This window comes from Mesocricetus auratus, unplaced genomic scaffold, assembly GCF_017639785.1.
Source record: "Mesocricetus auratus isolate SY011 unplaced genomic scaffold, BCM_Maur_2.0 Super-Scaffold_100010, whole genome shotgun sequence".
Classification (NCBI taxonomy): Eukaryota; Metazoa; Chordata; class Mammalia; order Rodentia; family Cricetidae; genus Mesocricetus; species Mesocricetus auratus.
This window is the reverse complement of record NW_024429194.1, coordinates 58,338,866-58,361,099: the sequence shown is the minus strand read 5'-3', so window position 1 is coordinate 58,361,099 and position 22,234 is coordinate 58,338,866. Positions and strand designations below refer to the sequence as shown.

The window sequence follows — 22,234 nt, the reverse complement described above, 5'->3', positions numbered from 1 at the left end:
ACAGGAAGCCCATTGTGGCCCCAGGGACAGTGCAGCAGGGCAGATGGGTGTGCCTAGAGAGTGGTTGTTGCTGAGATGAAGAAGACGGCTGTGACAGCTGTGGCGATCAGGGCCAAGGCAGCACATGCTGCCCAGACGAAGGCTGAAAATAAACAGACGCAGTAGAGGGGAAGGAGACACAACACAGGTGCCAACTCCATCCTTGGCTTTGCTTCCTCCAATTTACGATGGTGCGAGAAGATTCAGGCCCCGCGTGCGCCCTGAGGCCCAAACCTGGAGAAGTACGGTCCATCTTGTGTGAGAAGGTGAACAACACGGGTTCCTGGCAAGGGCTTACTTAGCTCCAGCATCCTTTGGTCCTGCGTTCACTGTGACTGTGGTCGCCACCACCTCAGGCGTATTGAGTTTTTAAAGGCTGTGGTAGAGAAAGAAATGCCAAGGCCGTGAAGGTAGCCTCTGTCTTTGTCTCTTTTCCTGTTGCATTGTTAGAATGTCTCGACTAAGGAACATAAAGAAGAGAGAGTCCATTTTGGCCCACACTTCAAGGTACAGGGAGTCCTGGCTGGGCAGTCCTCCAGCAGGAGTTTGAAGTAGCTGGAGATACTTTTCCCACAGTCAAGAGTCAGAGGGCAGCTACTGATCTCGACTTCCCCCTTATGTAGTTAAGGATCCCAGCCAGAGAGATGCTGCCCACAGTCCCTCCGCCTATGGGTCTTTTTACCTCAACACAGTCAAGGTAATCCCCGTCCCTGCCCAGGGGTCCATCTCCCTGGTCGCTCTAGATTCTGTCAAGCTGCCGCTAACCATCACTTTCCTAGTCCATGTAATGCTGTGGGCTTTTCATGATGTTGTTCAGTAAGTACTTGATTTATTGTTATTAGTGCCTGTACGTGCACATTATGTGGCATGTTTTTTTTTTCTTCCATCTTTACATGGGGTCCAGGGATTGAACTTATGTCCCAGGACTTCTGTGACAAGCACTTTTACCAGCTGAACTGTCTCACTGGCCTTGGGTCACTTTCAAGGAGTGCATTTTAAGGGTTTAGAGGGCGCACCAACTTTGGAGAGAGGCTCCCTCCTCCCTCTTTTACTTTGTCATCTGGCATCAGGCTTCCTGTGTGTGCCCTTGGCTGGCCCATAGCTGGGGAGATGGCTTGGCTTCTCTCTCTTCATCTTCCTCTTCTGAAGTCGGTGCTTAGCAGCCCAGGCCTGACTCTTATCTCCATGAGACTTGGTTCTGAGAAGCCAGGCCCTGGCTGGGGATCTTTCTTGTTGGTCCCTCTAAACCCCCAAACCCATATCTCTTTCTGCAGGAGTTAGGTGCTGTCAAGGGGAGGCTACCTGGGCTCGTCTTCAGTTTACCCGGGGGAAGTATGCTGTAGACACCCTGAGCGCAGTGAAATGTGAGTGTGAAATGGGGTGGGGACCCTGGCCTGTGAGAGGACTTGGAGAAAAGCCAGGGAGAAGGGACTTAGTAGAATTTATAGTCTTCCAAGATAGGCAGTTTAGAAATTGGTATCCACACAAAAGAGAACATGGACGTTCTGCCTTAGCTTACTGAGTTTCTGACAGAAAGATTGGGTGTCTGACTTTTCTAGCTCAGAGACGCCCAGGAGGACACCAAAGCTGTGTCTTCGGGGGCTTCAGGCACTCTGACGTTTCGGAGAAGGCTTACTTTTGCCATTAACATGAAAAATCCTCTTAAAAGATTTTAAGCTTATTTCTAAAGAAAATCTGGGTGATTAGACTTTGTTCTTCTCGCCGGATGCACATATACAGCTGTCACAGAGATTTCCCATTAATATGTAGTAAAAGTATCTGGGCTGGTGGTATAGGTAGAGTCCTTGCCTGGTATAAAGGAGCTTCTCTGCGTGGGGGCAAACAGTCTGCTCCCTATGTAGCCCAGACTGGCCTTGAGCTTCGTTTGGCTGTCTCCCACGTCCTAGGCTTGCCCAGCCTGAGAATTCAGTATCTTTAGATAGCGCTTAAAAAACTGAACTGAAAAAACATGGAAGAGACTACTAGCTGTTGGTCTTGTGCACATGTGTCATGGGCTTACTACTCTCCTTCCCTGGCTTTATGAAGGATTTTCAAGTAGAGACCTAAAAAAAAAAAAAACCACATATACACACACTCCAACACACACACACACACACACACACACACACACACACACACACCATACAGATACCACACACACACACACACACACATACACACACACAGAGAGAGAGAAAGAGAGAAAGCCGATTACAAGATTCTTTTTTTTTTTTTTCCAAAACGTAAAAACAGTGGTTAGATGCCACGAAGTAGGTGGCAATGCCTTAACCGTATGCGTGTTGTTAGGCCCAAGGGCCTCTTCCATCCTTGTCAAGGGGAGTGCTAACCTTCTCTCCTTTCATACAACACTACAAGATTCTTGCTGCCTCTACAATCTCCAGTGTATAACCTTTCTCTTCCCTCTGTTCCTTCCCTCTAAGTTCTGTACCATTAGCCCCTGCTTTGGTCTGTTTGCAGTGTTCAGATAGGAAACATGCTTGCTTCCTAGCTGACCATTTTTTCCCCCTTGAAAATGCTTCAAAAGACTTGCCAGTGTTCATTCATTTTAGAGCCAGAGCCTAGCTGCCTTGAGGAATAGCTTAATTTTCATAAACATTGGGTTTATGCCAGTTTGCATTTCTAGCTGTGTTTTTCAGCCCTCATGTAATGTACTCATATTTGAAGTAGGGGAACTATAGTTTTTGAATGAGCACTGACATGATGAGCCATGTAGGAAAAAGTTTTCATTTGCCTGAAATTTCCAGAGTTGTTCTGCGACATTTGGGGAAGGCAGCACAGTGCAGCTTTAGATCCCAGTTTTATGTGTTGAACATCTGTAGTATCATAGTTTCTTAAACATTCCTCAGGCTTCTTACCTCCCTTAAAGCGGTTGTGAGGTTGGTATTTTGATTTTGAATCCCAGGTTCTGGAATGACATAGTTGAAAGGATGCTGGGAACCTAAAGTCACTCCTTCACTGTACACATCAGGTTCATAAAATCACAGGGGCGAATGATCTCGGACCTTGACCCCAAGCCTTTGACTGGTGGCTTCCTGGCTGTGGAGATGGCTCACTGTCCCCAGGCCCCTCTAAATCTGTGCCTGGCTTGGCTGGTTTTGCTAAAAAAGCATTCTGACAGCCTACGTCTTTGTTTTCCATGACCCTTTACCCACCTAGTTCATTCCTGCATTCAGCTTGCTCTCTCTGTTCAAATCCTTTAGCCCTTATTCTGGTGTAGACCTTTAAAAGCATTTGCCTAAAATAGGTTGTTCCAGGAAAAAAAGTAGTAGAGTGGAAAAAACGAAGCTTATAAGTTACAGAGAAAAGGGTTCCTTGGCCAGTGTTGGAACTGCTTGGTTTGAATTGCTTCGTTTGAAGTAAGTTGCTTGCAGGAAGACCTCCTGGCCTTTGTGTACAGAGAAGTCTGGTAAAGGAGCTGTGGCTGTCACACATCCTCGCTTGATGCCTCCTGGACCCCCTTGAGAACGTTTCTACCTTGGTCTGCTGGTGTCCCTTCATTGTATGTCTTCAGATCCAGATCTCTGACCTGCTGAGAATGTATGTCCTGCATGAGCCGTCCTTGACTCATTTTTTACAACTTTATAATGATTTTCTTTCTTTCTTTTCTTTTCCTTTTATTTTTTAAATTATTTTTAAACACAGGGTCTCTCTAGGTAGCCCTGGCTAGCTTTGAACTCACAGGGATCTGTCAACTACCTGCATTTGCGATGAAAGACTTGTGCTGTGCTCAGCCCCCCCTTTTTTTTTAAACAAAATAAGACAAAACAAAACAAAGCACTAGTTTGTCTCTTGCAAGTCCCCATCCACCAAACACATTTAAAAGAATCCAACTCTTTCCCCATTTTCTTTACCAGCTTTTTTTCCCATGATCGTGGCATTCTTTTGAATTTGCAGTGCTTCCTGTTTGACAACAGAAGAGAAAATATTTGAAGCAGTGATCTGCTGAAAACAGTGCCGTGTACCCAGCACGGTGAATGACGGGGATTCACACCATTTCCTACACGAGTTGGTGTGTCACACACGGCCACCCCATTGCGTCTCCTCTGGAGTTAACTTGAGCATGTGTTCTGAGTCGCTGTGAGCGTCCACTCCGCCTTCGCTCCGCCCTCAACTCTGTGTTACTGGAACCGCATGCAGTAGAAATTCAGGAGAATGGACTGCTTCCTGTTCATGGCTGACTGCCTCAACCCTGCTTGACCTCTCCATTTATTTAGGTTTTTACATCCCGGCAGTGAAACTTAACACGCAGTTTATGTGTGAAAGTCTTTCCATCCTTTAGATTTCCTGGGTGTTTATGGCTCTCAGGGTCACTGCGATTGCTGTGTCTGGTATATCAGGAGGGATTGCTTTGTGTTTGTTCATAGATGGTCCTTGGTTGAGTAACCCCTCGTCTCACCTGTACTGGCTATGGGAACTCAACTCAGATGGCTTTCAGTAGAGCAGGAAGTAAGTTCAGCATGTATTGGAAATGCCACATTTCATTTTAATTTAAAAACTGTATACTTTAAAAAAATTTAAAAACCCTATGCTTTTAGAGGTAAGAGAAGGTGAGTCTTAGTTATTTAAATACATTCATTGATAGATTCATCAGATATTTGGATGCCTGCTACAGAGCCGTAACAGTGAATAGAGATGGTGTGGTTTTCGCTCGTGGAAGAGTGAGCGCGAGAGAGCCTGCCCCAGAGATTTGGTTGTAGAGACGAACACGGGTCACTGCTACTTTCTTCCTCTTCCTCTAGTGCAGACTGACGTGGAACTCATGCTTCTTCATCCCCCAGTGCTGGGAGTGGCCAGAGCCATTGTCCTGGCACAGAGCCGTCCATCCATGTGACGGTGGTATAGGTGCTCAGAAGGGAAAGGACGGGGCTGGCGAAGAGGCTGGTGCTGAGAAAGAGTTAGAGACTAGGGGATGGAGGGGCCTGTTTGAGGACATGGACATTCTCCAAGCTACCTGAAGGATGAACAGGATTGAATAACTCTGTAGACAGTGGAAAGGCGGTGCCCGATGGAGAGAGGGCTTGGCAGGTAGCTCACTGCTCTCCCAGAGGGTCAGTCGGCTTACAGCTGCCTGTAACTCAGCTTCAGGGGCACCCCCCGCCCCCGCCCCAGGCATCCTTACACATGTGGCATATACCTAGACACACACACACACACATGAAATGAAAAGTAGAGACTGCTGAGCCTGGGCTGCGGTGTTCTGCTTGGTGGACCTAGGGGGGCTCCGGTCATCACCGGCTAAGTCAGGCTGTTAGTAATCTGTGCAACTAGTGGCTTGTGCTAAGCCAGCATGGAGGTGCTTATTTGGGAGCCCTTCTCCCGCAAACGAATCTGTCTGACTAAGGAGAGGCCTGCCTCTGTGGTGTAGCTAGACACCCCACTTCCAGGCTCCCTGACACCGAGCTGTGAGTTCAGACATTGGCCCGGGCTGCCTCGTGGACTGTTTGACTTTATGATGGTGTGAAAGTGATTCTGCATATTCAGTGGAAACTGTACTTTGAATTTCGATTCCCCCCCCAGGCTAGCAATACTTAGCTTGTTGCTGTGTCCAGATGAAGCGACAGGATGGGAGCCACGACTCCCCCCCAGCCACTTGCTTGGACCACGGGGTAGAGAATTAAAACCAAGCGGTAACTGCAGTGCCCTGTGTTGCTGCGCTGGGAGCTTCTGGAGGCCGGGTACAGTAAATGTAGTGTTGGCTCAGGGTATTTTTAGCTTCTGATGGTGTTTTGGGGACTTAGCTCCGTCATTAGTTGAACAATAGTCCTCCTACTGTCGTTGCCACTGACTGCCCCTTCTGTTGGGCGTCTGAGATCCAGTGAAGCATTTGTCTTTGCTTGGAGGTCAGGTCTGCTCCTTTGGGAGGCTCTCAACAGACCCAAGGTTGGGGTGGGTGGATGGTGGAGGGTGGTCTGGATTCCCCGGAGGTCCTCACACCTTGTTCACTTGGCAGGACAGTGATGTGGGATGCCCTGCCTCCATTTACAGGGCAGCTGTTTGGTCGTCAAGGCTTTGCACTTGGGGCAAGCCCATTTGAGCCTTCCATGAGGTTAGGCTTCCTAAGTGAGAAGCAGCGTGGTGCTCTGCTGCTGGTCAGAGAATTCACTCTGAACCTTGACTTTTGCATTTAATGTCGCTAGCCTGTGTCTGTAGCCGACTGTTGGGTCTATGCCTTCCTGTTTCCTCATCTGCAAAATGTGATTACAGTGTCTTCTCTGGGCTGTTGTAGGGGTTGTGTGAGGAATGTGTGTGTGCACATTTGTAGTGTCAGACCAAAGCAAGTACCCTGTATCAGTTCCTACCGCACAGTCTTTGTGAGAATGGATTCCTAAGACTTCTCCTCCCTGTGTATAAATTATGACCAGCAGAGACTTAACATACTCTCTGGACCGGTTTGTAGGAAAAGTGCTGACAGTGATAGTTAGGGTATAGAGCGGCAAGACTTGTGTAGTCTCACCTTTTACTGTTTTCTCCCTGAACACTGACGACATAACCCAGCTGTTGGAAAAGGGAGAAGCCCAGCTAGCCTCTGCTCAGATGCTGCCTGCTGAGGGGCTGGGAAAGGATTGGAGGTCTTGCACTGGCAGCATCCACCCCTGGAGAGCTTTCCCATTGTGTTTCAGAGTTGCACAAATGCAATGGTGTTCAGCTATGTTCAAATACCTTAACAGAACGCTCCCCAAAGTTAGCCGATGGGCTATGTGCTTTGGGAGCCCCACTTTTTTTTTTTTTTTTTCCTGAGACAGGGTTTCTCTGTGGCTTTGGAGACTGTCCTGGAACTAGCTCTTGTAGACCAGGCTGGTCTGGAACTCACAGAGATCTACCTGCCTCTGTCTCCCAAGTGCTGGGATTAAAGGCGTGTACCACCACTGCCCGGCAGGAAGCCCCTCTTTCTTTGAGAATTGCTTCTGGTGTTCCCACTAGGAACCCTAGTCATATGCCACCCCTTCGCTCTCTTCTGTTCCTTCCCCCTTGAATGTCTGTCCTCCTAATTCCCGCCTTTCTCTTTCATTTGCTGTCATGAAGGAATGTATATGCTCAGAGTAAATTTGATTTCTTACTCCATGCTAAAAATACTTTTCACTGTCTAAACCCAAGTGGCCCTTTATTTGATCACACCTAGAACCAGTGGGCAAAGTTATGAGTGACACCTAAAGTCCCAAGAACACCCAGCATCTTGAAGGGTTGGACCTGGAAAGGGAGGGGTGGGCAAGGGGCTGCTGGGCTTGGATTTTTCTCTTTGCCCACTTACTTGGGGTGAGTCTGCATTGCCATCATTGAACTTTTCCATACTGGTAGAGTAGAATTCTGGAAAATTACCCATTGCATTTTTACAAAGCAACTGTGCCAGATCTGATAAGTCCTTTCAAAACCTCATCACTTTGCATTTCTTTCATGGAGCGTCCTTCAAGCTTCTCAGCCTCTCTTGTGTTGCTTTCTTTCTGCAATTGTGCTTGGAGAACTGCTCTTTTCTGTGAAGCTTATCTACAGGAACTGATTGTTAAGTAGTATCTCAAAGCAATCCCGTCAGGCTTCAGAGGTATGTGGGGGACGGCAGAGGAACTTGGCATCAGGAGAAGATTTGCTTACTTGAGAAATCTACTACTGATTTCAGGGAGATTGCAGTTGAGTTGGGTATTTAAATAAACAGAAGTAAGGCCTGCTTCTGAAACTTTGTTCTGTGACATGTTGTTCATCTGGAATTTGAATGTAACAAATGTGTTTACATTAGTTCTTTCTCTGTCTTAAGTCTGTTGCAACCACAGAAGGATTAATATGATCAATAGTGTGATCATAGCTAGGATTTATTGCTTTTCAAGTCTTCATCATATCGTTTCTTTAAATCTGCTTGAACATGGCAGCAGGTGATGGGCTGTCTGTCTTTTCTGCTTGGTGGTGTGGAGTCACATGGAGATGGCATGGCTTTGCAGGGTGATTTACTGAACTCTGATTCTGTGGCGTTAAGTTCAGCCTGAACATGGCAAGGCTAAGGCAGGAGCCTCGAGGAAATCACAGTGACAGTGCTTGGCCTTCCTTGGCAGTTTGAAAACAAAACCCGAATGTAGGGGAAGAGCTGAAAGCAAGTTGTACCAGCCTGTGCCCAAGGGGCAACTTGTTCAGTATCGATGGCCCTGGGATGTAGCTCCTGAGTAGGTAAGTTTCTGTTGCTCCTGCAGTCTTTGGGCTGCCAGTGGCTTCCTGGTTCGCCTTTGTCTTCTGTGATCTCTTACAGCTCTTAGCCCCAGCTGGTGCCTGGTGAGCTTTTCTTCCTAGAACTGTCTGCCTTGATTGGTGCCCTAGCTCTGCAGTTGTGTGTTGTTGATGTTCAGTTGGGTTTCTGGAAAGAATCAGTTTTGGGGGCTCACACTGAGAGTTACAAAGAATAATTGGGTGCTGGGGAAACTATGTTTATGGGAGTCTGTATTAGTATTGCAGCAGATGTAGCAAGGAAATGGAATGTCAGCCAAAGGGACCTAGGGACTTAGGACTTCTCTAGTAACTTGTTCCCAAACCATTCATAGAGTATGAAATTATTAGAACTCTCTTGGGTGTTTTATGTTAGAGAGAATAGTCTTTTTTTTTTTTTTTTTCGAGACAGGATATGTCTGTATTGCTTTGGAAGCTGTCCTGGAACTCGCTCTGGAGAGCAGCAGGTGGCCTTGAACTCACAGAAATCTGCCTGCCTCTGCCTCCCGAGTGGTGGGATTAAAGGTGTGCATCACCAACGCCCGGCTAGAGAATAGTTTTTAAGAACATTACAAAGAATTTGCAGAGTTGCAAAAAGATGCTTATGAGAGACTGTGACAGCACATACAAAATCCCAGCACTGAGAAGGGGCAGTGGACACCAAGCCCTACCTCCAACCAAGAAGCTATTTCCAACTGATACCTAATGGGAGAGGGAAACCTCCAGTGGAGTGCCACTATTTCCAACTGATACCTAATGGGAGAGGGAAACCTCTCCAGTGGAGTGCCACTATTTCCAACTGATACCTAATGGGAGAGGGAAACCTCTCCAGTGGAGTGCCACTATTTCCAACTGATACCTAATGGGAGAGGGAAACCTCTCCAGTGGAGTGCCACTATTTCCAACTGATACCTAATGGGAGAGGGAAACCTCTCCAGTGGAGTGCCACTATTTCCAACTGATACCTAATGGGAGAGGGAAACCTCTCCAGTGGAGTGCCACTATTTCCAACTGATACCTAATGGGAGAGGGAAACCTCTCCAGTGGAGTGCCACTATTTCCAACTGATACCTAATGGGAGAGGGAAACCTCTCCAGTGGAGTGCCACTATTTCCAACTGATACCTAATGGGAGAGGGAAACCTCTCCAGTGGAGTGCCACTATTTCCAACTGATACCTAATGGGAGAGGGAAACCTCTCCAGTGGAGTGCCACTATTTCCAACTGATACCTAATGGGAGAGGGAAACCTCTCCAGTGGAGTGCCACTGGGTGTTTGAACACTCCAGGGCAGGTCCATGAGTAGTTGCCCAACACAAAGCTGTCACAGTCTCTCATGCAAACTCTCTAGACTGCCTGTCTCTGCCTCCCAAGTGCTGGGGTTAAAGGTGTGTGCCACCACTGCCCAGCTTGACCCTGTTTTTTTGTTGTTTGTTTATTTATTTATTTTTTAGAAAACTACCTTAAAATGAAAACTAGTCAGTTCAGAGTAAGCCTCTCTGACCTTCGTGTATCTACTTAGAAGTGCAAGCACCTAGGACATTTTCTGTGTTGCTAGCTAGTTTTACAATGTCACTATGGGGAATTGTTACAAAATTGTGCATGGTCATTTGGTGAGATGCTTTAATACATGAAACTGTGTAGTATAGGTAACAATCAGATCTCTCACCTCAAACACTGACCGTTTCTTTGTGGTGAGAATGCTGCACAGTTATTCAGATACATTTTATAGCAGCATAGAACTGCTGCTGTAGTTTCTTTGGCATATTCTTTTATTTTGGGCCAGTTGGGTTAATTTGCTGTCATAAATGATCTTGTGGATGACCTTTTGGTGACTGTAACGTCTTCCAGATTTTGGATGATTTTTCTACCAATAGAGATAGAGAATGAGGTGACTGCAAAGATTCCCATGAAGATCTCCATCATGGGTTGGGTGGTACAAATGGATTGGAGGGGCAGGGGGAGTTGAAACAATAAAACACCCATTTCTGGCTTGAGTGATGTTAGCATAGACAAGGCTGTAGGAGAGGGATTCATTTTGGTATGTGTAATTCATCCAGGAAGTGAGGGAGTTTCAGCTCATTGTTGAATTGCCAGGCTGGAGGCCAGGGAGGAGCCCAGGGAGGAGTCAGGGCCTGGGGTCCAGATAAAGGACTCTTGATGTCTAATCTTTGATGTCTAGGTGTGGGTCAGGCAGTAGATAAGATTAAACCTTGGATACGTGACCAGAGCCTGGAATGAAAAGAGAAGGTGGGCGATAGGACTTGTTTTGTGGGAAGAGGAAGGAGATACTAGGTCAGGTAGTATGCGTGGCCACATGGTTGTAGGGGCGGCTCTAAAAAGGGGGTGTAGTGGTGGGCCACAGAGACATGGGGGCACTTTCATGTAAATGGTTTCAAGGCTTGTGTGGAGAGATGTGGATGAAGAGACAGACAGACAGTTGCTAGATGGGGCTGGAGTATGCTATCACTTTGTCAAGGCTTCCATAACTAAACGCCACAGGGCCACCTAAATAACAGACCTATCCCCTCATAATCTGGAGGATAGAAGTTCAAGACCAAGATGTCAGCAGGCTTTCCACGATCTCTTCTGAGGCCTTTTGAATGGCTTACAGATGGCTGCCTTGCATTCCCAGTAGGTTAGCTCATCCCTTGTTCTGTCGCCTCTTCTAAAAAATACTTCGTTTTATGTGTGTGGATGTTTGCTGGCATGTGTATCTGTGTGCCACCTCTGGGCCTGGTGCCCGAAGAGGCCAGAAGAGGCACTGGATCCCCTGGAACTGTAGCTTCAGATGGCTGTGAGTCACTCCCTAGGATCTGGGAATCAAACCCAGGTCCTCCAGAAGAGCAGCCAGTGCTCTCAACTGCTGAGCCACCTCTCCATGCCTTGTTCCTTCTTACTAAGGGTCTGCTCGAATCCTCTGCTTTAACATGAAAGTCCTCTCTCCAAAGACAGTCAGCAGTTTTTGGTACTGGGACTGACGGCTTCATCATATGAACTTTGAGAAAACAAATCTAGCCAACATACATGGTCTGTGAGCCCAGTGACCCACCTGTCTCTCCTCTTGCCTGCACCTCCATACTGCTGACTTGTCTTGCTCTTTTTGGCCACTCTGATCCTTTTGGCAAATCTTGTTCTTGCTCATCTTTTCCCTGGTTCTGTAGATTTGCATCTTTGCTGTGGAATATTATTTTAAGATGTGTTACATTTATTTATGCTGTGGAACATTTGTTTATGATGCAAAGATAGGCTAATAAAGAGTTGAAAGGCCAACAGCAAGGCAGGAGAAAGGATAGGCAGAGCTGGGGCAGACAGAGAGAGTAAGTAGGAAGAGAAATCTGGGAGAGGAGATGAAGGAGCCAGAAAAGAAGGGGCCAGCCGCCCAGACACACAGCCAGACTCAGAATACGAAGGGAAGAAAAGATAAGCAGACATAAAGGTAAAAGCCCAGAAGCAAAAAGTAGATGGCATAATTTAAGTTAAGAAAAGCTGGCCAGAAACAAACCAAGCCAAGCCCAAGCATTTATAAATAATAGTAAGTCTCCGTGTGTATTTATTTGGGAGCTGGCTGGCAGGTCCCAAAAGAGCAAAACAACCAACTGCATATCTTAGTCCTTTTCGTGAAGCCAAGTTCAGCTGCCTCGCTTCTGTAGTCACAACTCTATCTCTTACGGCACACTCAGGGTCCTAGTCATAAGGTGAGCTAACTGTAAATTGTTTTTGATGGTAGCATGGAGCATCATGGGACCCTGGGCTCATGGCTTCTCCTACTGTGTTCCTCAGTTTGTGGTTGGAAAGAAAAACACAGTGGGAATACCAGTTTAGGTCCAAAGTTCAGTAAAAATTTGCGTTTTAGTTTGCCTTATATTTTACAAATTAATTTTTTCCTTCAGAGTTTAGTTTTGAGTTTCTTTTCAGGAGGCCATTTTAGTTAAAGTTAGGCTGAATGGGGGGTACAATCCCAGCAGAGGCTGGGGGTAGAATTATTTCAGTGTGTATATAGATGACATACACACTCTTTCTTTGTGTATATGCACACACAGACACACATACAGAGATACACATACACTGACATATAGGTACATAGGCACACACAGAGACACACACAAACAGATATACACAGGCACATATACACATAGACACATGCACACACAGATACATGCACACACAGACATACACACAGACACACATCCACAGTCATGCACAGGCATACACACAGACGTACATACACAGATGTAGGGAGAGATCTTATGTACCTGTAGCGCTGACCACAGGAACACAGAAGATGCGGCATGTGAGATTCTCTTTGAGGGCAATGTTTATCTCTGTTGGCAGTTTTAAAGATGTTAAGTTTTGAAGTATGAAACTCAAATTTGTTTTTAAATAGCAATGCATGTGTTTGTTCTTTGAATCTTTAAGAGCTCTGCTGTGGCATGACATGTGACCTCACTTTCTTGACCCCATGCTCGGCTGTGGGATTCGAAGTGCTATTTTTGTGCTTGAGTGACTTGCACGCTTGCGACTATACATTTGGAACTGAGTAAATATGGCAGGGTATAGTTTTGAAAGGCCAGTTCCACTTTTAGCTGAATAGCATGCTGGCACTCTATTCCTTAATTGTCTAGGCCACAGCTTTAGACGGCAGGACATGCACCAGGTGTGGTAGCACAGTCTGAGGTCCCAGCACTTGGAGGTTGAGGTCAGTCTGGGCTTCATAGTGAGTTCCAGGCCCAGTGGGGGCACATGAAACTCTGTCTCAGAGTGGAGACTTGGGGGGGGTCTCCCTGTGTAGGCCAGGCTTGCACCCTCCCATCAGTAAGTTTCCTTACTGGGTTTCAATTGTCTGATTTCTTCATTTCATCTCAATTGAGCACTCCAGTTCCTATTCCCAAGCTGCTAGATGGAGCCCCAGCTGGGGTCCCTGCTGCTAGCTTGTGCTGTGCCTTCTTTATGGTTCGTGCCTGTTCTCCCTTGGTGTGCCTGCTCTTGTGCACTGTGTAATCTGAACAGCTACACAAGCAGCCTGTTAGTCATTGTCCCTACAAACCCAGATTTTGAGTTAAATGTTATTTTTTGCTGCTTATGCTGTAGTTTAAATCTGAAACGTCTTTCTAAAGCCCATGTGTTAAAGCCTGAGGCACTGTTGGGAGGGTTTTTTTTTTTTTTTCTTTTGGCTATCATGATGTGAGCACAAGCTTCTACCATGATGCACCGCACCGCACCGCTGTAAACCTAAAGCCATAGGGCCAAGTGGCCATGGACCAAATCCTCTGGTACCACCAGCCCAAATAAACCTTTCCTTCTTCTAGTGGATTACCTTGGGTATTTTGTTGCAACAGAAGACTGGCTAACACATCTCTGTTTGGAGGTGCTTCGGTGAGTCTCCATCATCTGGATGTAGGATGGCTGACCCATCTCTGTATCTGTTCGGAGGTGCTTTGGTGCGTCTCCATCATCTGGAGTAGCAGCTGTCATCATTTCATTTCCTCAGGCCGACCAGTGGCTCTCTGCTTGTGATCTTGATGAACTGTCGTCAGTAACACTGCAACTTAGCTGGGCCTTTGTAGTAGTCCTCTCAGCTCTCTGCTCCCACCACTCTGACAGCTCAAGTTCTTCAGTTGGACACCCAGCCTAGCCTCCGGATCCCCTTCATTCTCGGCTCCATTGCCCAGAAGGACCGTACTTGGCTGTCCTCTGCTGCCGTTTTACATAGTGTTTGTTAAGTGTAGGCTTTAAAGATTCTTTCTCTGTGGTCACACCCATGCCATCCTTTGTCATCCAGGTCATCGAGGTCTGCTTTTACCCTGAGCCATCTTTCTCTGATCTGCTTGTGCCTTGCCAACCACTCTGCTGCCAAATGTAAATCTAATCTCCATCTTGAGGTGAATAGGTTGTGTGGCGGAGCTCGCTGTTGATAGATCTGATTGCAAATGCCTGGGAAGCAGACATAGCTCTGTTGTGCTCTGAGCAGGAGCAGGCTAGTTGCTGGGTTAGAACAGTGTGGTGAAAGGCAGCAGACAGTTCACTGCAGCTCATCATGCAGGTCGTCCTTGGGTGGATACTCTGGCCGCCGCTGCCAGCCTGGTATTGACCTACTTTCCCCTTCTTATCTGTGTGCAAAATATTTGTTGTACTTAGTGTGTTCTCCTGTCACAATGAATGTTTGTCTCTCCCTCATATGAACTGAGTGCTAAAGTGCTGGTTAACTCAGTGGAAAAAACAATGGAGGAGAAAAGTTGGTAAGCTGTTTAACTTCTAAACTGGGGGACCTTATACTTATGTGTTTAAAAATGACTATAGGCTTTCTAACTATCTATTTGACATGTAAAAGGTAGAGTTGTACATTTTAAGGTTTTAGCCTTTTAATTTCATGGTTCACAATCTCACGCATTTTGAAGATAAGTACTTGTGAACTTTTTCCCATCTGGATTTTAGGGTACAGCTTGTTCTTGGGAGCACAGGTTGTGTGGTTTTTGCCTAGGCAAGCTGATTAACTTTAACAGTGGGATTTTGTATAATGTAATAGGTATGTTGTGTTCCAGGAAAAAAGTGTACACGTAGCACTTTTGAGTGAATGCCTACACTCATGGGAAGTAACTGCTGTTACCTGCAGATCATTTGGAAGTTTAGTAGAATTGTCATTCAAATTTAGTTAACATCTGTAAGTGGGCATTTTGTAAACATAGGTTTTAGGAAACATGTTAGGCATCATTTAAAAATTATTATATCATGCTGTAATGGTTGGTTTGTTCCCTCTGTTCTTGATAAATACTGCAGAGGGCAAGAGTAAGGCTCATGATAGCTTTGATTCATGAATTTAGTGACACTTCTAACATTACAAAGAAAAAAGACCTGGAAATTGACACAAAAAATGCTTCCAAATTCTAATCAACTTTACTTGAAGCAATGTGTCACAGCAAGCTAGCTATTTTTTAAAAAATTCTTTTCAAATTACAAAGTTGCTTTGCCTTCTGAATTTATATTACTGGGGTCTTTGGTGGGGGGAAACATCGTAGCTATTTTTGTTTGATCGCTTTTCAACTAATAAACATTCATGAAATCCTAATGTAAATGTATAAACATCTCTCCCTTTGTTTACATAGTTCATTAGACTTTATTTTGGTAGCTAAGTGCTCAGGGAGTTTCTGAATTTCTTTCCTAAGGCCTTTTCTTACCTCTGCTACAGAACCATTGCTGAAGCCACATTAGGAAGGAATGAACTTCCCTGCCTTTGTTACTTTGTAGATTTACTAATTTGTAATTTGATCTCATAACTAAGTGCTTTCATAGCTAGATGGATTTCTAAAGTTGGAGGATGTCCTTTATACATCTGTCATGTAGATAGCTGGGAACACCCAGAAGCCCGCTGTGCCCCTATGCCTGGATAGCTGTGCGTTGGACTATCCTATTTGTTCTGTTCATGTCTTTCTATGCTGCCTATAGTTAGACTCTTAATGCATTTTTTTTCCACGATGAGTTCAAAATAGACAGATGCTTTCCTTTGCTTCTGAGAAAATGTCATTGAGATTTTTGTGGACTGGCATTTGCTGACTTTTTGTTTTTTTAAACATTCTTTAGAATTCCCCAAATGAAGGAAACCAGGCTTTTCCAGAACTGATGGCATCAGCATTGGTGGAAACTGGGAGACTAGAGGAGCCATCTTGGGAGACAATGTACTACATACTTTTGTGGGGAAACAGGCTTTGTGCCTAAGGTATCCCTGTCACACTGAGTTGAATTTGCAGTTTGGATCTTTTGGATTTGAATGATCTGATGCAGCTGTAAAGGGAACAGAGGGCTGGCCTGTAGTTTGGTGGTAGAGCACTCTCCAGGCATGAGTGATCCAGGCTTCGAACTGTCAGTGGCGTAAGCAGAGGACGAGGAGGGCGCTGGAGAACTTTGGTGGGGTTTTTAGCCCGTGGAACAGCACGAGCTTGGGACCTTCTGATTAATTCATTTGGAAGGGAAGTTGGTTTCCCTGGCTGCTGCGCTCAGTTTAATAATTACTTGGTGCTTGTGGCATCTGCGGATTCACCAGGGCCAATGAGAGTTGACAGCTTGCCAGTTATATTTGAGCAGTTTTACATTCATACCAGGGGTCCAGGCTCTCAGGTTCGCCAATCTAAACATTTGACTTCTTGGAATCTTTTTATCCGCCTTGAGGGAACGGATTGAGAAGTCTATGGGTTATAATTAGCACGCTCCCCTGTACAGCTGAGTTTGTGTTTCTGGATGGAACTGTGGTTTATGGTGTTTGCCTACCTTGTCCCACAGGGATCATAGCCCTTCAGACGTTAGCTCATTGATTCTTATAACGTTTTGTGTGAGTTGTGCAGCATGATTACAGGTTCCCTCTTAAAACTAGCTTTCCGGACCTTCTGGGCTTGTGGAAGGTGAGGGCTGCTTCTGTGGGGTGTGGGGAGGCAAAGACGGGAGGAGGGGTACTGGTGAGCCTTGGAGAGATGCCCCTTCTTGATGCTACTAACATTACTCAGCAGACCTACCTTTGGGAAATGATAGGGGGAGGGGAGGGCAGGGGGCCAGGGGGCAGGCAGGATGACACCAGGACTGTGGTGCTGGCTGCACATCCTCCTGGGGTATGAGTATTAGTTACTTTCCTGTTGTCACAAAATAACTGGCCAGGGCAACATCAGGAAGGGAGGGTTTGTTTTGTCTCACAGACCAAGTGTGCATTCTGTCGTGGAGAAGTCATGACCCAGATGCGGGGGCATACCTCATCCACAGTCAGGAAGCCGAGAACGATGGAGACTGGTGCTCAGCTCACTTACATCTTGAACCCCAACTCTTGAATGGTGAGGCTCACATGTAGAGTGTGACTCTCAATCTGATAAAACCGATGTCGAATCTCCTGTCAGACACGTCAAGAGGTTACCCAGACGTTATTGTACAAAGACAGGGTGGGAGGGCATGTGAGGTCTCATCGGAGTCAAACGTGGAAAAGCATATTGGGAAGTGGGGAGCCACCTCTAGTGAGTGTCATCTCTGCCAAGCTGTGTACACCTAGCTTTCATCCTGAGTTTGGGGATCCGCAATTGGAATGAATTCTCCTGTACCCCAGCCCACTCTGTGATTGCAAAGCCTGGGGTAGATGTACTGTTGTGGATCTGGGGTCCTTCTCTGTCCCAGCTGTGACTAACCCACAGCCTGTGGGCCACCTGCCGCCCAGGATAGCTGTGATGTGGCCCAAAACAAAATTGTAAACTCATTTAAATGCTATTAGTTTTTTTTTCTCACAATTTCATTTTTTGTTCTTTTTTTCCTTTTGTTATTTTTCAAGACAGGGTTTCTCTGTATTGTCTTGGAGGTTGTCCTGGAACTTGATCTGTAGACCAGGCTGGCCTCGAACTCACAGAGTTCTTATAAAGAGCCCTGACTTCTTGCTCTTTATAAGCTGAGTTTTTTGTTTTGATCAGAAGATGTGATGGTTAGTAATCTAAAACCTTCATGGTTAGCAGCCGCTTTTTTAAAACCTCAAAAATCCTTCTAATTAGTCTAGATGATATGTTTGTCATATTCACGTTCCACGGCTGGAAACAGCCCCCCAAACCTGTCTGTTTGTGAATTGCAACATCTAGGTGCTATTTTCCAGTCCTGTGTATCCTGTCTGGGATTGGGTGGACAGCCTCTCCCAGGCAGCTTTTGTTGATAAAGCCACTTTCCATGCTCTGGTGGAAACCAACCTTGACATTGACCTGCAGTGATCCTCGTCTCACTTCTGGCTTTGCAGAAACACTGGGGGAACGGGTGTTAACCCTTAGATAGCCATAGTTTCACAGCCCTTACTCTTACACAGGGCTTTCAGCTTGGTGGCTGCATTCATGGCAGGCGTGTGGGCTCACATTTGTAGTTATCTGCTTACTTTCATTTCTTGTTCATATCCCTTTGATCTTCACTGCCTGTTGATTTAATGTCCTTTGTGTTATTCAGAGCTAGGACACAAGGCAAACAGCTTTCATTTGTGGAAATTGCCCCAAGGCCCTGCCCGTTTCTTCCCTAGCCCAGGATTCTAACGAAAGCCCTCCAACCAGCAACCCATCATTCTTAGCAGAAAGGCTTTAGAGAAAGAAAGGCTGGAGGTGGGAACACCTTCCCCATGGATTGGCTTTAGCAATGAAATAAAAGGCTGGAAAGTCAGCTAATTATAATTTGTTTCGTAAATGTGGTGGATAGACGCTACTCATATAAGTTTCTCTTAGCAAGTGTGTTGGTAGGAGTGAAAATTAGAACCTTGTCTCAAATGCATGCCAGCTCACTTTCTCACACGCATTGTGCATCAGAAATCACCCTGCAGTGTGTGGCCCACTAAACCCTGCCCTTTGGAGAACTATGCTGCCTGAGAAAACTGCCCTAAAGAATTCAGTTTCCATTCTGTTTGCCCCTTAAGTGTCATGCCCTGAGCAGGTGTCTTGTGTTTAGGGTACTACTTCAAGATGTTCCTGTGTATCTGTTGGAGACTCTCAGGTGGTCCTTAGCCAGTGTGGTCTGGGTAAGGAGGGTAAGGTGATGTTGACTTCCTGACCACACCACAACACCTGTGTGCCAGCTGCCCGGCCAGACCAGGCTGACCTCAAACTCAGGGATCCGCCTGCCTCTGCCTCCTGAGTGCTGGCACTAGAGGTGTGTGCCACGACTGCCAGGCTAGTTGGACCTTTCTGCATGGAGAATGCCGCCTGCCTTCAGGGAGGAGCAGGGACGCTCACTAACAGCGGAGAGGGAGGTATGTTGGTGTGTCACGGTGCTCGGGCTGCTGTGACATGCTGTAGACAGAGTGGCTGAAACAAGGGGTGTTTATTTCCTATAGCTCTGGAAGCTGGGAATGTCAAAATTTGGTTCCTGCCAAGTCTCCTTTTGCTGGCTTCTTGGTGTCTCCTCACATTTACATCTCTCGCAAAGACATGAATCCCATCATGCTCTTCTCGATGACCTCCAAAGCTGTTGTTTCCCAAAGGCCTCAACCTCCAGTACTGCAGAGCTGGGGACAGAGCTTCAGATGGGAGAACACAAGCTTTCCGTTCCTAACAGCTGGCTTGCTAGGAGCGTGCTACTCACGGCCACTGACTTGTCAGACCAGGTTAAATCAGGCCAATTTAAGTCAAGAAGTCCAGCTCACCTCTTGCGGATCGTAACTGGAGCTGGCCCTGGAACCTTACGTGGTTCTCTCTGTCCCACGTGAGCTGTCATCAGACTTCATTTTTCCCTCCAGAAGAGTGGCTTTTGCAAGGCTCCCCTAAATGAAACCTTGTTCTTAGCATCTCCACAAATTTCCTCCTTGTGTATTCTGGTCTCAGGCCTGTGGAAGTTAGCTGTGGCCTGGCTGAAGGTGCTGCTGGAGGCCGTTGGAAGCCTTGGCATGTTTTGTTTATGTGGGATGTGGCCTAGAGTGGAGGGTCCTCCAGAGAGTATGGAGGAAGGCAGAAGTTGTAAGGTCCTGGGTCCTCTGCCAAGAAATCTTTTCAAAGTAAAATATATGTAAATGAAATTTATGAGATCAGCTTTTTGTAAAAATTCTAATAAATTAAGGATTTAGGCCAAAACAAGCATCTTGATTTGTTTTTTCTTTTTGTTCCTCTGCATTTTGTATTTTTTTCTATTTTTCTGTAGTGGGAACACACTTCTCTTAGTCATTGAAGAGGTCATTTGAAATGTCAAAAGGGGATGTTTTGGGTTGGTTGGTAAGATTGCTCAGTGGGAGGGAGGAGCATTTGCCACTGAGTCTGATGACCCGAGTTCCATTCCTGGGACCCACACGGTCAAACGAGAGAGCAGGTTCCCACAAGTTGTCCTCTGACCTCTGCACGTGTGCTCTGGCATGTGCACACTCACACTAAATAAATGAAATTAAAAGCTTTAAAACGGGGTGTCCTGTTGTTCCTCTTGCTGGGCTCTGTCTCCTGGTGTGTGGGAAGAGTGGAGAGATACCATGATTGCTGCCGTGTTCCTAACTGGTCACATCATATCAGCATCTCAGCAGAACCCAGTCCTGGACATGTTGCTTGAACTGGACTGAATGGGCATTTAGTGTTCCCTCCCCCTCATATTTGGTGCTGTTGTAAAAGATCAAGGAAGGGATTCCAGTTGTTCTCAGCGCATGGCTCCTATTAGAGTCTGAACCATCGGAACCATGGGCAGAGTTATTGGTTTGTCTTTTGCCTTTGTTTTGCCCTGAGGATTTGCCAAGTTATTTTGCTCGTGAAATTTTGTCATGTTTGCCCACTTTCCTTACTTAAATGTGTTCTGCACGTCATTCTCAAAAGCATTGGTGACTTCATTCTCAAAAGCATTGGTGACTTCATTCTCAAAAGCATTGGTGACTTCATTGGCGCTATGTGCTTGATTGTGTTTCCTGTCCTGTTGCTGGTATTGCATTTTTGTTTTTGGAGAAATCCCCAGAGTGACTTGAAGCTCTTACCATTCATTCTTCTGCCTCCTAATTGTGACTGAACTCACACACTTGTGGCAGTGGCAGCTGTGAGAAGGCCCATTGCTGTGTGACTCAGCTGTCAATCATCCTTTGCTTTTGTGTTTGCTGTTTGTATTTTATTGAATGCCTGCCACATTGCAAGGGACAGTGCCATAGACTCTGGGGGAATACCAAGGAATGAGACATGATTGTTAGACTGAAGAGCTGGTTTTCTAGAAAAGGCACTGTCTGTAAACAGGACCACTGTACGTGGAGGTTAATGAGTGGAGCCAGAGTCAGTTAAAGGAGTTGGTTCTGTTGCAAGTCCCCCTGTCGCCCTTGCCTCTGGAGAGCACCCTTCTAATGATGCTACAGTAGTCACATTTAATGTCCTCTTTCAGTTAGAGAGATAACTTCAGTGTTTTCCTACTCATAACACCGTTTGGGCATCACTCGTAGCGGCTGTTTCAGATTTAAAATAATGTGACTTAATATTCTTGTTACTCATTGAGATGTCAGCTCTGATTTGTTCACGCTCTTCCAGATGTAGACGTGTTTTGGCTTAAAGCGTTAATTGTTGCTGGTCTGTGCTACTCTAAGAACTTCAATTCGTTGTGGGGGCAGTAAGATGAGTATTGTTTCTGCTTAGCCTCCGTTTCTTGTTAATTATTACTATTGATTATGAATTTGAAATAGTGATTGGTTTGATACTGCATGGTGGCATGAGAATTTACCTCCCACGCTCTTTTGTCACCACCTATGTGTGCGGCTGATAGCTGGAGGGATGGCTGGCTTCCTATTGTCAGTATTCACAGTGACAGTGTGTCTCGTGGTAGGTAGCTTGTAATGTAAGGTGAGCATGGGGTAGACGAGTTTGTTGACCTGTCAGGTTGCAGTGGTCATGGGATGCTTTGGGATATTTTATGCTGCATTCTCTTTTTGATTTTGCAGACAGTTTGAAATGATGCTTTCAATGTTTTTTAACTGAGTTTTGTGCATTGTAAGTTTCCAGGAAACACTAGTGACATGGAAAAAAAAAAGAAGTAGTAGTCATTTGGAAGTGCTTGAGGTGAGAACGGATGGGGAAGTTGCCTCGTGGACATGGACAGTGGCTGTGAAATGCTCACATAGCCATGTGTCTCCTGTCACCTGTGAGTGGGCTGGTTGCTGGCTCAGTCACCCTGAGATCCAGGGCCCCTGCTGCCTGTGGCCCCTCAGATGACTCCCTGTCATTCTGTTTTATAGATGGCTTTCATCAAGTTAGGAAGGAAGGTTAGATTTCATAAAACTAACGAAGTCTATCAGCGGTTTGGTACTCTGTGTCAGGTACCTGCAGTGTACATCACCTCAGGATCTGGTTTGAAGGCTACACACATTTAGAACTGCAGAGGTCAAGGGTTAGCGAGGATGCAGTGGACAAGAAAGCAAGGACAGGCCAGAGCTGGGACGCAGGAGCCATGCTGCAGGGCATGCGGTCTTCACACTGCCGTGTGTGGTGAGTGTAGTCCCGGCCCTGGGCATCTACGTTCTCACTCCCAGGACGGTTAGATTGCTGTGCACACGCTGTGCTC

At 46.2% G+C, this 22,234-nt stretch overlaps 1 protein-coding gene and 1 non-coding gene across 7 annotated transcripts in view; one reads left to right on the top strand and one right to left on the bottom strand.

Moving 5' to 3' along the window:
- Myo1b (myosin IB) overlaps positions 1 to 22,234 on the top strand; it is a 162,752-nt gene that overhangs the window by 4,715 nt on the left and 135,803 nt on the right. The window lies entirely within an intron of this gene.
- Positions 2,284 to 2,409, bottom strand: LOC121143003. The gene has a single exon (XR_005880146.1). It is a non-coding gene; the product is annotated as a U6atac minor spliceosomal RNA (small nuclear RNA).